This window comes from Phyllostomus hastatus, unplaced genomic scaffold (genome assembly GCF_019186645.2).
Source record: "Phyllostomus hastatus isolate PE091 unplaced genomic scaffold, TTU_PhHast_1.1 phas_contig_40, whole genome shotgun sequence".
Taxonomy (NCBI): domain Eukaryota; kingdom Metazoa; phylum Chordata; class Mammalia; order Chiroptera; family Phyllostomidae; genus Phyllostomus; species Phyllostomus hastatus.
Window position 1 is genome coordinate 31,294,666 of NW_025333872.1, and position 12,476 is coordinate 31,307,141.

The 12,476-nt window shown below is 37.7% G+C and overlaps 1 protein-coding gene and 1 pseudogene across 7 annotated transcripts in view; one reads left to right on the top strand and one right to left on the bottom strand.

Moving 5' to 3' along the window:
- Positions 1-12,476, top strand: part of MYO6 (myosin VI) — a 162,347-nt gene that overhangs the window by 27,116 nt on the left and 122,755 nt on the right. The gene's annotated exons all lie outside the window — the stretch shown is intronic.
- LOC123821797 lies at positions 9,580-10,850 on the bottom strand (annotated as a pseudogene).

Here is a 12,476-nt window from a genome sequence, read left to right on the forward strand (position 1 = left end):
ATAATTTGAGAAGGCATGGTACAGGATATTGGCTGAGACAGGATCATTTTCATATGTGAAAACAGTTTAACCTCAGCTTTTTATAACTGTTTGAGCTAGAGAACCATTTTGAAAAATCACAAAGCTAAACTTAGTAATTTGGGCACATTCCCAGTTTTAAACTTCCATCCTGAGGTTTTGTGTACTACTTTTTTTCTGGCCTCAGGGTTGAACAAGTCCGACAGAGTAAAAAAACTGTTACACTTGTAAACACATATATACATGTAGGACCAACTTAAGTCTTTATAGAATTTATTTTATTTTTGGATGAAAGTTGTTTTAAAGGTAGCAATGTTTTTAAATTATAAAAGCAATATCTATTCTTTGGGAAGTTTGAAAAATATGAAATATATAAAGGAGAAAAGAAATTATAATGCCACCACTTAAAAATAGTAAGTATTGATATCGTATATACCATTTATATAAAATTTAGAACTTAATTTATTAGTTATATATACATATTTTATAAAAATGTTTATATAAAATTTTAAAACTTGATATATTAGTTAATTCTTCTTGCCAGATCAGGCAAATACTGTGCTCTACTTTGTTGATGGTTTTTTCTTTTATTTTCCTAATTAACTGTAATTTATCTGGAATTTATTGTGGATCATGATTGGAAAGCTGTTTTAAAGTTGTAATAATTTAGTCATTTTCCCTTTTGCCACTGAGAAAGAAAATTCTGATCTTTGTAATTGTTATTAGGGAAGTTTTGTTTTAATTCCTCATATTCTTTATTAAAGCCCCATATATTTTTGAACAATATTTTTAACATTGTGTTCATTAAAATAATCAACTAATCAGTGAATGTGTTCATTTGCCAACAACAAATCAAAACAATACAGATATAGTTCATATTCCCATAGGCCACCACCTGGTTCTCATCATTGAGAAACTAATCACTGTTTTCATTTTGGTATGTATACTTCTGTATCTTTTACCATTGTTTAGAGTTATAGGCTTGTAGAAATATGTAGTTTTGTATGTGCTTTTTGATATAAAATAATACTTTACAAAATGTTTTGCAGCTTCATTTTTCATGTAACAACAGGCCTTTCATATCTGTGTTGAAAGGTCAAGTTCCACCTTACTGTTTTTAATTGCTGCCAGACTGTCTGTAGTCCAGATACTGCATAACTTATTAAACTGTTTTCCTTATTGACAAGCATTTATTTCGATTGTTGGCAGTTTTTCTCACAGTGCTGTAATAAATGTCCTTGGTGTATACTAAGGAAGTTCAGAGAGTTTGCTAGTTTATAGTCTGATAGAGCAGCTTGATGTTACTGTTGTTTTAATATCACTGTGATGGGTAAAAAAAGTATCTCTTTATTGTTTAATTATATAATATCTTCCCTAAGGGGAAATACCAAAATTTAATGGTTAAGTGGATAAAATAGGGATGGCAGCTTGAAGCACAGACTTTGTGTTTAAGAGGTAAAGTCTTGATTTAACATAAAGAAGCACTTAATTTTTTCCTCCATTTCATTTTAGTTTTCATTTGAGTAGAGCTGTAACACAGGAAAAAAGTATTATATACTGCGAAGTTCCCAGAATCAGTTGTTTTTAAAGTCTAAAACCTTGGGGAACATTCCCAAACTTGACAAAACTAAGTTTGTTTATTAAAATATGGAACGAAGGCACCATGTTATATTTTTATTTAGAGGAATAGAGAAAAAAATGATTTGGAAAATAGGCAAGTACTGGATTAATTAGAATTTAAATATGTAATTAAGAGTGTAGCTTTAGCAGTGTTAAATTTAAATATTTGTATATTCAAGATGGATTTTAGTTAGTAGTGGCATGATCTATATGGTAAGCATCCTGAAACAAATAGGAATATAGTGTTGAAAGGAAATGATCATTCGAGACTCTGGTCAAGATGGAGGAGTAGGTTAAACACTGTGCTCACCTTCTCCCACAACCCCATAAAAATTACAACTGAGTTCTGGCATAGCCACCATCTGAAGACTAGCTGAACAGAACTCTTACAACTAAGGATAAGTGAAGAAACCACATTAAGACTGTCACAGTCCACACGGAAGATGGAGGAAAAAGAGGGAATGACTTTCCCACATCTCTCCAGAGGAACCTCATTGTTGTTTTATCTACTTTTCTTAATGGCTCTGTGGGTTTGCTCCTTATTCTCTTTACAGAGCAGCAGCCTTCCTCCTGCAGTTCTCTTTGTAACCAGTCTTGTTGTTTGTATATATAAATCTGTGGTTTTGAACAATGCCAACAAAAGAGATATAATCATAGAATACTCAGCTAAAGTTCCTCACAAAGTTTCCTTTCATTAGTGCTACTTGTTATGATGTGTCAGTTTTACTTTAGGAACTCGGTGTTGTATTCATTAACATTTTGGGGTAATGGCAAAAATCATTGTTAAAATAGGACACTTTAATTATGTATATTAAAATTCTACTTAAGCATATTATGAATTTTTTTGGTTCTTTACAGAGACAAGTCAAGATATGTGCTAGATTTGAAAATCTGTAGAGATGAACTAATAATGGTGCACATCTGCCTCCTTAGAAACTTTATTCTTAGTACCTGACACTATGTTGTTTGTACAGGTTCTGGCCTAATGTACCTTGTTTAGCCATTTAGGTTGAAGAGGGCATTTCCTCTGCATCTGTTCAGTCAACAAAGATTTAAATAATTCCCATCACTGCATTAAATGATGGCAGTACATGGATAAGCAGGATATGATTCTTGTCCTTAAACTAAGGAAAGATTAAAATTTAACAAGGAAGTATAGAGCAAAGCAGAGAGAAACTAATGCTGTATAGAGTTAGAAGCAGGTACAGAGGAAAGAGCACCTAATTCTGAAAAGGGTTATTATTTAAGACTTCAGGGAGGTGATATTTGCTTAATTTTTGTAATGAGTAGAAATGCAATATGTGAAGAATAGGGGCAAGGCATTTCTGGTGGGAGGAGTGCAAACTGTGTGTGTGAAATGGTGAGTTTTCAGTGTGCTTGGTGCACAGAGTACATGCTAAATGCAGAAGGTGCCTTCAGGGAAACAGGCCCTTTCAGTGTAGTGAGAGGTATACTGTCTGAGTACCTTCATCTCCAAAATTGGGTTGACATGTTGATCTGTGCTGGGTGATAACTCAGCTTTCCTGGTTTTCAAGATTGAATGGGTTTCCTCTAGTGTCACTTGCAGAAACTGTTTCTATTCAAGATAAGATAAGACAAAGGGGTGGGGGGAGTGGGGTGTCACCTAAACCGCACAAGGACAGATGAGGAGCTGTGCTGGAGTTCAGAGTGAAACTAATTATTCTCAGTAACCTTACTCTAAATATTAAAGTGAGGTGAGTCTTGTAAATTTAGAGATAACCTTGGAATGGGTTTCACAGTTTTTTGACTTAGCAGAATTTTCATAAATGCATTTCCTGTGCATTTCGAATCTGAATTTGCACTAGGTATTTTGTTGGAAGTTAATGCTAGGTTGAAATGCAGTTATTATTCATTAATTATCTTAATTCATATCAGTCAAATAGCTTTATGTTGTTGTGGATTTATCTTGGTTTCTGTCCCTTTTACTCATATATTCAAGATGATGGTATCTTACTGCTGCTTCTTCCACAAAATCTTGTGTTTTAAATTTTCTTTATAGCTGGTCAAAAAGAAAAGTGGAAAGAAAAAGACTTACGATGAGTGATTTAGTATGGTGATGTTTACAAATCTCCTCTAATATTCTCTTTGCCTAAATTTATTTAGTTTATCCTGCTAAGTGAATTACTGTTTTCTTAACCAGTTTGTGCTTCTGGTTGTTACACTTTTCATCCTCACTCTGATATCTCATCCCTCGATTCATGTTTCCTTTCTTTTCTTTCCTTTTTCTCTTTTAAGGCTTTTTTCCGTCTGTCCTTATTTCCTTGCCCCATATCTGTTATTTTTGTACTTACTATCTCTTACGCTGAAAACAGATTCTCTGTTTGTCTGACAAGGATTCTGGCTGCCTTTGTGAATCTCTCTGAAATCTACTTGTTGCAAATTTAGCTTTTGACAAAAGAACAAGCGATAGTCTTTGATATCCCCAGATAGTTTTTAGACTCTTTCCACAAAATACCTCCAGTTTTCTCCCAAAGTTTTACTTTTCTGTGTCCTTTGGGAAGTTTACTGGTATAAGGTCTTGTTTTGATTTGAAATGAGAATTATTGCATGGATTACATGATTGGGTTCACTGAACTAGTAAACCCACTTGTGAAATTAGGACATTGAAACAGCCTTGTTAAGTGAGGTTTTCAGCATTCCTCACTTTGTCTGTTCCTGTATTTTGCTGACAGCTCACAGGGTGGAGCTCTTTATTTTAATAATGAAATATTTTACAGAGGGGGTAGTTTATATCGCTGAGGTGGCATTTGATCTCTCATTTGTTGTTGTTTTAAATATCCTATTGCTTCAGTAATACTGAAACATACCGTAATTAGACAAGGCCTTGGGCTGTGTCTAGTTAGTGGTTGATAAAATTGATTATTTTGACAATAAAGGCATTGTTATGGCCATTTTTATTGTCAGTATTTGCCAGCATTTTTGAAAGAGTTGAAAATTACCTTTTAGATTGAAAGACAGTCACTTGAATTTTACATTTATCTGTGAATCTTCAAAGTGGGGGAGAGCAAAAAGACAGGCTTTGTTTTAGGGAGAAGTCAGATTTCTGCGTAAAGGTAAAAATGAATAGAGGGAAGGAGTTTGAATTTAGTTCTTAATCATCAGAGTTTGCCTTCAGCAGGATCATGGTGGGAAGGACCTTTTGTATGAATGGATTGAGAGATATTGAATGCGGGTAAGTTTATTTGAGGGGCTGGGGGTTAAGAGAGAAGTTGGAAATAATTAGGATTGGGCATAGAGAATGGAGGTGAAGTTAAAAGCCAGAAACAGAAAGGAAGAAAAAAAAACCAGAATTAGGAGCATCGTAGTGGAATCAGGCTGGGAAAAACCAACAGACTATAGGATGGGGGGCAATAAAGAACAGAACAGAGTGAAAGGGGCATTTGTACTTGAAGGAGGCAAAGAAAAAGAAGAGGGTGGGACAGAGGAATAAAGTACCAGCCTGCTTGAGATGGAAAACTCTTGCTGTAGTTTGAACCCATTATAGACAGATTGAAAGCTATTTGTTGTTTAATTTGTTAATTCTTGGAACTGGTGAAGGAGACAAAAGTGTAATGATGTAAGGAGTCACTTTTTAGTTAATTTTTTCCCATTTTAAGTTTTTCCCTATTCTGAGGTCATGAAGATAATCTATTGGATAAACTTCTTGAAGCTATATTGTTTGTCTTTCACATGTAGTTTTATAAACTTTCTTACCCTCCCACCCTGCTGGTGTTAATTTTTGGCCTTGATATGAGATAGTGTTACAGAACAGGGCCAAGGGGGGTACAATATACTATTAATGAAAGGACCTCCCCCACTAGGTTTGTTTGTCCGCTGACAGAGGAAAGATGTCTCTCAATGCCAGAGATTTGTGAAAAGGAAAGGAAATATTTATTTAAAGCTATACAGACTTAAAAGTGACTTAATGTCTTCATTAAAATATCAAAGTCCTTTAGGATACCCACAGACACACACACACAGTCCTTCCTTCTCCCTCTGCCCTAAACTGGGGTACTGCATCTCAGGAAAAGTAGTAGAGGTCCATGATTCAGGCTTCCAGCACCATCAGCTGTGTCATTGTCCAGGCAGGATGTCTAATTAATCCAAAGACATGTGGCACCTTCTCATGGCCCACCAACAAAAGTCCTTGCACCCTTCTTCCAGGCAAAGTCTGTCCTGCTTTGTAGGCCATATGGCCAAAGGGAACACCCCAAAGCCATGTGGTCCTCTTCTACCAAAGCTGCAGGGGTCCCCACTCTGGCCAAAACTGTGTGGTTCTCCCCTGGCAAAGCTGTGGGGCAGGGTGGAGGGGAGGTCTCCACTCTGCCCAAACTGCGTGGTTCTCCCCTCAATGGCTGCCGTGTCTGGGTTTAAATCCCCGTGCCAATCTTCCTTTGTACCCACATTTCCCACTCCTACAATCAGTTATACCTGCCAGCATTCCTGTATTATTCCAAGTTTACTGGGCTACCACAGTTAGTCTAGGCAGGTGTGGCCCCATGTCATGGAGCCAACCTTGTCCAAGCTCTCACTCAGGCACTGTAACCAGGGGGACCTGCCCCCCAGTTACATCTTGGGTGGAAGTCCCTTCCATCCCCCTGGCTCAGAGCATGGCCACAGCTATTTAACATATCTATGAAACCAGTCAAAGGTTATAGATGTGTTAAATGACCAGCCAGGGGTTAGCTGCAAAGCCCTTGCTATTCAAAACAGCTCTGCATGTTCCTGTTCATGTGGCCCTTCCCCCAACTCACACCTGTGGGGGGAAGGGGAAGGACATTCTATATATCTTTCTAATATTTCCTGGACACCTTGAGTTCTGGACCCCATTCCAAATCCCTATTTATGGTCCCCCTCTTGGCTGCACACTGTTTCAATAGGACTCATATTTAATTTTTTCCAGATGTATATCTAGTTTTCTTAGTAGCCTTTATTGAAAAGGTAGCCTTTTCCTTTGCATCACTTTTATTCTGCATTGCTACTTTTGTTGTGAGTCATGTATTAATATATGTATGAATCATTGTTCTGTTTCATTGGTTTGTCTATTCAAGTGCCATTTCCTTACTGTCTAATTGTTGTAGCTTTATAGTAAATCTTATTTTCCCATCTAGTTCTTAGAGATTGTCTTGGCTGTTTTTGACCCTTACATTTCTCTATAAACTTTATTTTTTCTTATTTTTTAAAATTTTTATTTATTTTTAGAGATAGGAGAAGGGAGGGAGAAAGAGAGGGAGAGAAACATCAATGTGTGGTTGCCTCCTATGTGGCCCCCACTGGGGACCTGGCCTGCAACCCAGGCATGTGCCTTGACTGGGAATCGAACTGGCGACCCTTTGGTTCAGAGCCCATGCTCAATCCACTGAGTTACACCAGCCAGAGCACATTTCTCTATAAACTTTAGAATCAGCTTGCCAAATTCCCCCCCAAAAATCTGCTGGAATTTTAATTGAGATTGTATTGAATCTAGAGATTGCTTTGGAGAGAATTATCTTCTCATCATAGGCTGCTGTTTAATCTTCTTCAGTCTTTGTTAATTTCTGTGAATGATGTTTTATAATTTCATAGTTTTCTCTGTGGTTGTCTTATATTACATTTTTTCTGTTTTACTTTTACTTTGTTCTAATTTCAGATTATCAGAATTACAAGAATACACTACCAAAATCCCCACATACTCTTCACCCAGATTCCTTAAATGAACACCTTACCACATTTTCTTTACCCTTCTCCTTCTCTTTCTATATGTAAGCACACCTGATAATTAGAATTGTTTTAGTGTAAGTTGGGTACTTATACTTGCTCCTTTACTCCTAATTGCTTTCAGTCTGTATTTCCCAATAAAAAACCATTACCCCATATGTCCACAGATAACACTTGCCGATAATATTTAAATTCTGTAGACCTTATGTGGGAACCATGAATTGTCTTAAATATATCATTCATAGCAAAAGTGAATCCCAGGCCATGTGCTGCATTCAGTTGTCATGCCGCATTAGTCTCCTGTCATTTGGAACAGTTCTTCATCTTCCTTTGTGTCTCATGACCTTGAGACTTCTGAATAATTTAAGCTAGTTATGTTGTACAAGGACTCTAATTGGGTTTGTTTAATATTTCCTCATGATAAATTCAGATTATACATTTTGGCAGGAGTACCACATACCATACACCTGGTATGATGTACCAGGAGTTTTATTTGATTAAGGCAGTATCTGCCTCCTTATGTATAAAGCTCCTGTTTTCTGCTTTGTAATTAATAAGTATCTTTGGAGAGATGTACATATTTTTAATTAGATTTATTTCTGGATATTTGATATTGTCTGATGCTATTGTAAATGGTAATTTTTTTTAACTCGTTATTGAATTTTAGGGCAACAAAAGTCTAAAAGGCTGCAAAAGGGGAATAACGCTACTGTTTTTTGAACAGTGGCTAGTTACTTGCATTTTTGGCATTGTTAATCACTGAATCTGTGTTCTCCTCTGAATTTCACAGACAGCATTCACTATACTACAATTTATCATAAAGTGCCTGCTTCCTACACACATTTTAGGACAAACTACCACCAGCAACAAATCAGTACAAACACATCAGGAGTTGAGCAATCTCAGCAGTAGGTGAGGCACATTTGCAGGGTTCTGCCAAACGAACTGAACGGGCTGTGGGCAAAGCAAGTGAGGAGTGTTAGGGAATGAAATATTTCAAATATTAATAATTAACTGAGACACAGTACTGTATTTTCTGCAAAAGAAAATTAACATTTAGTAACATGCTAACAAATTTTATCTCCGAAGAGATTAGTGCACTGGCAAAGTGTTGTGAGAACAGTGGAGGGCTGTGGACAGGAGGTACCGTAAACACCCAGCCTTGCAGATCCCAGAGTAGTGATGGCCTTCACTGATCACTCCCTTTGTAAGGGGTCCAAAAAAAAGTTGCAGCATGAACACCTACCTGCTGAACTTCCACTCTACACAGCAGACTTAAAGGAGTAAAAGGAGTCCCCAGTGGCAAGGGAAGCAAGTAAACACATTAAATGTAAACTTAAAAGACAGTAAAATGGGATGCAATCCCCATTCAAATCCCAGAGGTATGGACAAGATCCCAAAAGTAGTTGTTAGATATAAAAACTGAACACACCTCATTTCCACCCCCCCCCCAAAAAAAAACACAGTGCATAGAAAATTCAGGGGTAATTGGAAAAATCGTCAGAGAACTGCTCAGTGAAAATAAGCTACTCAACTCCAACATCTTAGGGCTGCAGCGCACCCCCTGTTCATTCAGGCAACAGTGCCTCTTGCTGCTTAGCAGAGATGCAGTTGGTGAAGGTTATCAAATGGCTTTACAGAGCAACTTTTTAAACTTTCCTTCTGGGCCAAGGTTAGGCCTATGAAGATTCAGGCAGCCCTGCAAGGCCTGTGAATAACAGGATTCAAAGTTTCAAAGTCTGGCCCTTCCTATCCTGATACCAGGGCAATGCAGAGACTCTCCTCTCAGGTTACATGTTATGTTTTGAAATATGGAACCATCTTTTAAATACTCTTAAGGCATTTATTTATTAAAACATTCATTGCCAAAATTTCACAGTAGCTTGAAATTCAGATGTATCTTTACATTTCTGTACTGAGTTCTCCACCTCAGTGTATCACATAAAAACACTTCCCTAGCAATCAGTGTTACCAGCATCCAAATGGTGAGCCCATGGTCTCAGCCTTTTTGTTCCCTAGGTGAACCAACTAGAAGTTAATACTGCTCTGCTACAAGGTAAAAGCTTGTGACTCCAACTTATTGGAGAAGGAGTGAAACTTTGCAAAGTGCACTTTAAAAAGAGGTACTTTTTGCTTATGAAAAGAAACCAGTGAGTCCTCTAAGCATAATAAAAGGGAGTATTTTACAGTTAGGCACATGATTTGTAGTGAAGAATTCAAATGTTGTTCTGCTGGTCCAGGCTGCTAATACTCTTCTTGTGCCTCCTGTGGGCTCCTTCATCAGGTATCCCAAAGTCTTCATCTGTGGCATAGAGAATGTTCACAGTCCTCTGCAGTACAGGGTTGTTTCCCCCCTCATTCTCTTGGCAAAGAAGTCCAGTGTTCCTTAGCTTTCCAAAGTAGAAATCTCTTTCTCCAAGTTCAACAGTATGTTTTAATACATTGACCTGGTATGTCAGTCCAGCTGCTTCATCATCCTCGATGCCCACACCAGGATTCTTTCGCACCACACTCAGGCCAGCGGTTGTGTGTGTTGTAGTGGTCCCTGTGGATCTGCACTGCTAGAGCTGAGAGGTTTCTTGGGCTTGTTCAGAGCTGTAGCCACAAGGGAGGGAGCAACTGCAGTTTCTTGACCTTGTCTGGCAGCTACAGGGTCATGGTCTTTCCCATCGTAGTTTGTACCAGAAAACTACTTGAACCACTGAACAAATTCAACATTGTCTTGAAACATTCCTTTTACTAATTTGCCCACAGGAATTCTTTTGTCAACATCTATCCTCTTTAATTCTGTTTGTAGTATTTTGAAGTTATGGATGTATGCATGTTCCAGTTTAGCTTGGAATTTTACTTCAAGGCAATGAAGACAGGGAACAGCATGTCCACAAACTGGCAATAGGCAGCCCCTGAGCACAACTATTGGATCATCGTCAGATTCAACTGCAGTGACTCATTGATCCAGGCCAGCATGTCATGTCAACTTAGGTTATCACTGATGACTGACATTGAATATATGTTCTGTGTCGTGACTGTTCAAGGCTGGGAAGGTTCATGGTATTCGTGCAGGCAGAAAAATATTCACAGAGCCGTTGGGATGTCTGTCATGCCTTTATTCATGGGTGGGTGAGTCAGGCACACTGCAAGCTGTGTGTCTCCCTGCGTGTCACGCATCATGGCCCTTGCTCCCCAGTGTATCTCCATTGTGGTACCCAGCATGAGGGCCCTACTTGTTTAAATACTAAAGGTGAACAATGCCAGAAAATTATATAACATGGCATAGTTCTGTTCATGCGAGCCCACTTCATGTTATGGGAACAGTTTATCAGACCCAGTCTCAAGGATATGAGAACACTACTTACCAGGTTCTTTCAAGGCTATGGGAACTCTGCTGCCCTTCATTACCCAGACACCTGGGTGAGAAGCCAGACTGCCTCCACTTGCCGTACACGTTCCCTGCCATCTTTGGCTGTGGACGGAACCACATCCACTGCCAGTGCTGGCTTGGGTTCTGTTTTCATCTTGTTCGAATCATCTCATCCCACCTGCCCACTCCATGACCTCACATGCACACCCCCCTCATTACACACCAACTTAAAAAAAGTCATCCTGGTTTATAATGAGTATTTCTCTAATGATTATAATATTAAACATCTTTTTTGTGCTTTTTTGCTATTTGTAATAATTCTGAGTATCTTTTTATTTATTGACTTTTTTGAATATTAAAAATATTGCCTTCCTGGAATAAAGCAGATACAGTTATGATGTATTATGCTTCAAATTTATTACTGGATTTGGTTTGCTAATATTTTGGTATCTATATTCATTAATTTTATTAGGTTACCCTACCTTTAAGATGAGTTGTTGAGTTCTTTGCATGAGGGCTGTATGAGATGTGTCATGTTAATTCCTCAATCATTTTCTTTTGAGAAAGTAATGGATAAATTAAATATATAAGAGAAGTTGAACTATGTTTTCATTTTGTGGCATAAACATGTAGGACTAAAAATTTGTTTGCAGTGCCTATTTGAATATTTCAGAGTATCCAGGATACAGTTAATTCTGCAATTTATCTGTGGTGCACACTAAACTTTACTGTGTATGCAACATTTATAGAAGTTTTATTTTATTCTTGGATTGAGAATGCTTATGTGAATCACAATGATACCCATCATTGGGGTACTTAAGTCTAGTGGGAAGAACATACGTGCTTATTAGTAATAACATTTTCTCAGGTTCTTGTTGGGAAAGTGTATGTGACACAAAGTGGGGACAAAGATTAGAAGGAGTGGTGGGAAGAGATTGGGCTGAGGCAAAAGAAACTGCAGAAAAAGGTTATGCTAGAACTTAGTTCTGGAATGGTTTTGTCAAAGGAAGCGATTTGAGCAAAGGTGTGGAGGTTGGGTCAGCTTGGAGTACTTGGGTGAACTTGAAGTAGTTGAGAATGGTTGGAGAGTTTGGATCTGAGAAAGGAACTTAGAGAAAGTAGTTACATAAAGAAGTAAGCTTTTGCCATGTTGTTAAACAAATGAAACAATTAATGCTAATATGATATTCCTTCATATGCAATTTACACTTTAAAAACAGTGATAGAGTTACTCTGTATGCCAAAAGTAGGTATAACTGATGGACTGAGGGAAGATGCTGAGAAATATGTAGACACACTTGCTATGTAGATGGTTAGTTTTAGGTCACAAGTCTCAAAGTATGTTTATGCTTTTCAAATTTGTGCCAGGCTTTTTAATCCATTACTAGGTTCCATTGGCTCTAAGTTATACTCTGATAACCATCAATTCTAAGGCACACAATTATTTTATCTCAGTCTTAAAGAAAGGAAATGCCGATTTGTGCAGTAACTATTAGGACAATTGCTCTAATTTTACACTTAAGTAAAGTGATGCTCAAGGTAAAGCAACAAAGGCTTCTACCTTATAAGATGTGTCATGTTAATTCCTCATGAGCAAGACATGTTGGATGTTCACGCTGGATTCAGAAAAAGAAGCACTGTGATCTAATTGTGAACATATTCGTTTGATACTGGAGTGCTCCAAAGAATTCCAAAAGGTTAGTTTATGTCTTATAGGCAGCAGGACAGTAAAGCCTTTGACTGTGTGGATCATTATGAACTATGGGTTGCTCTGAAATAA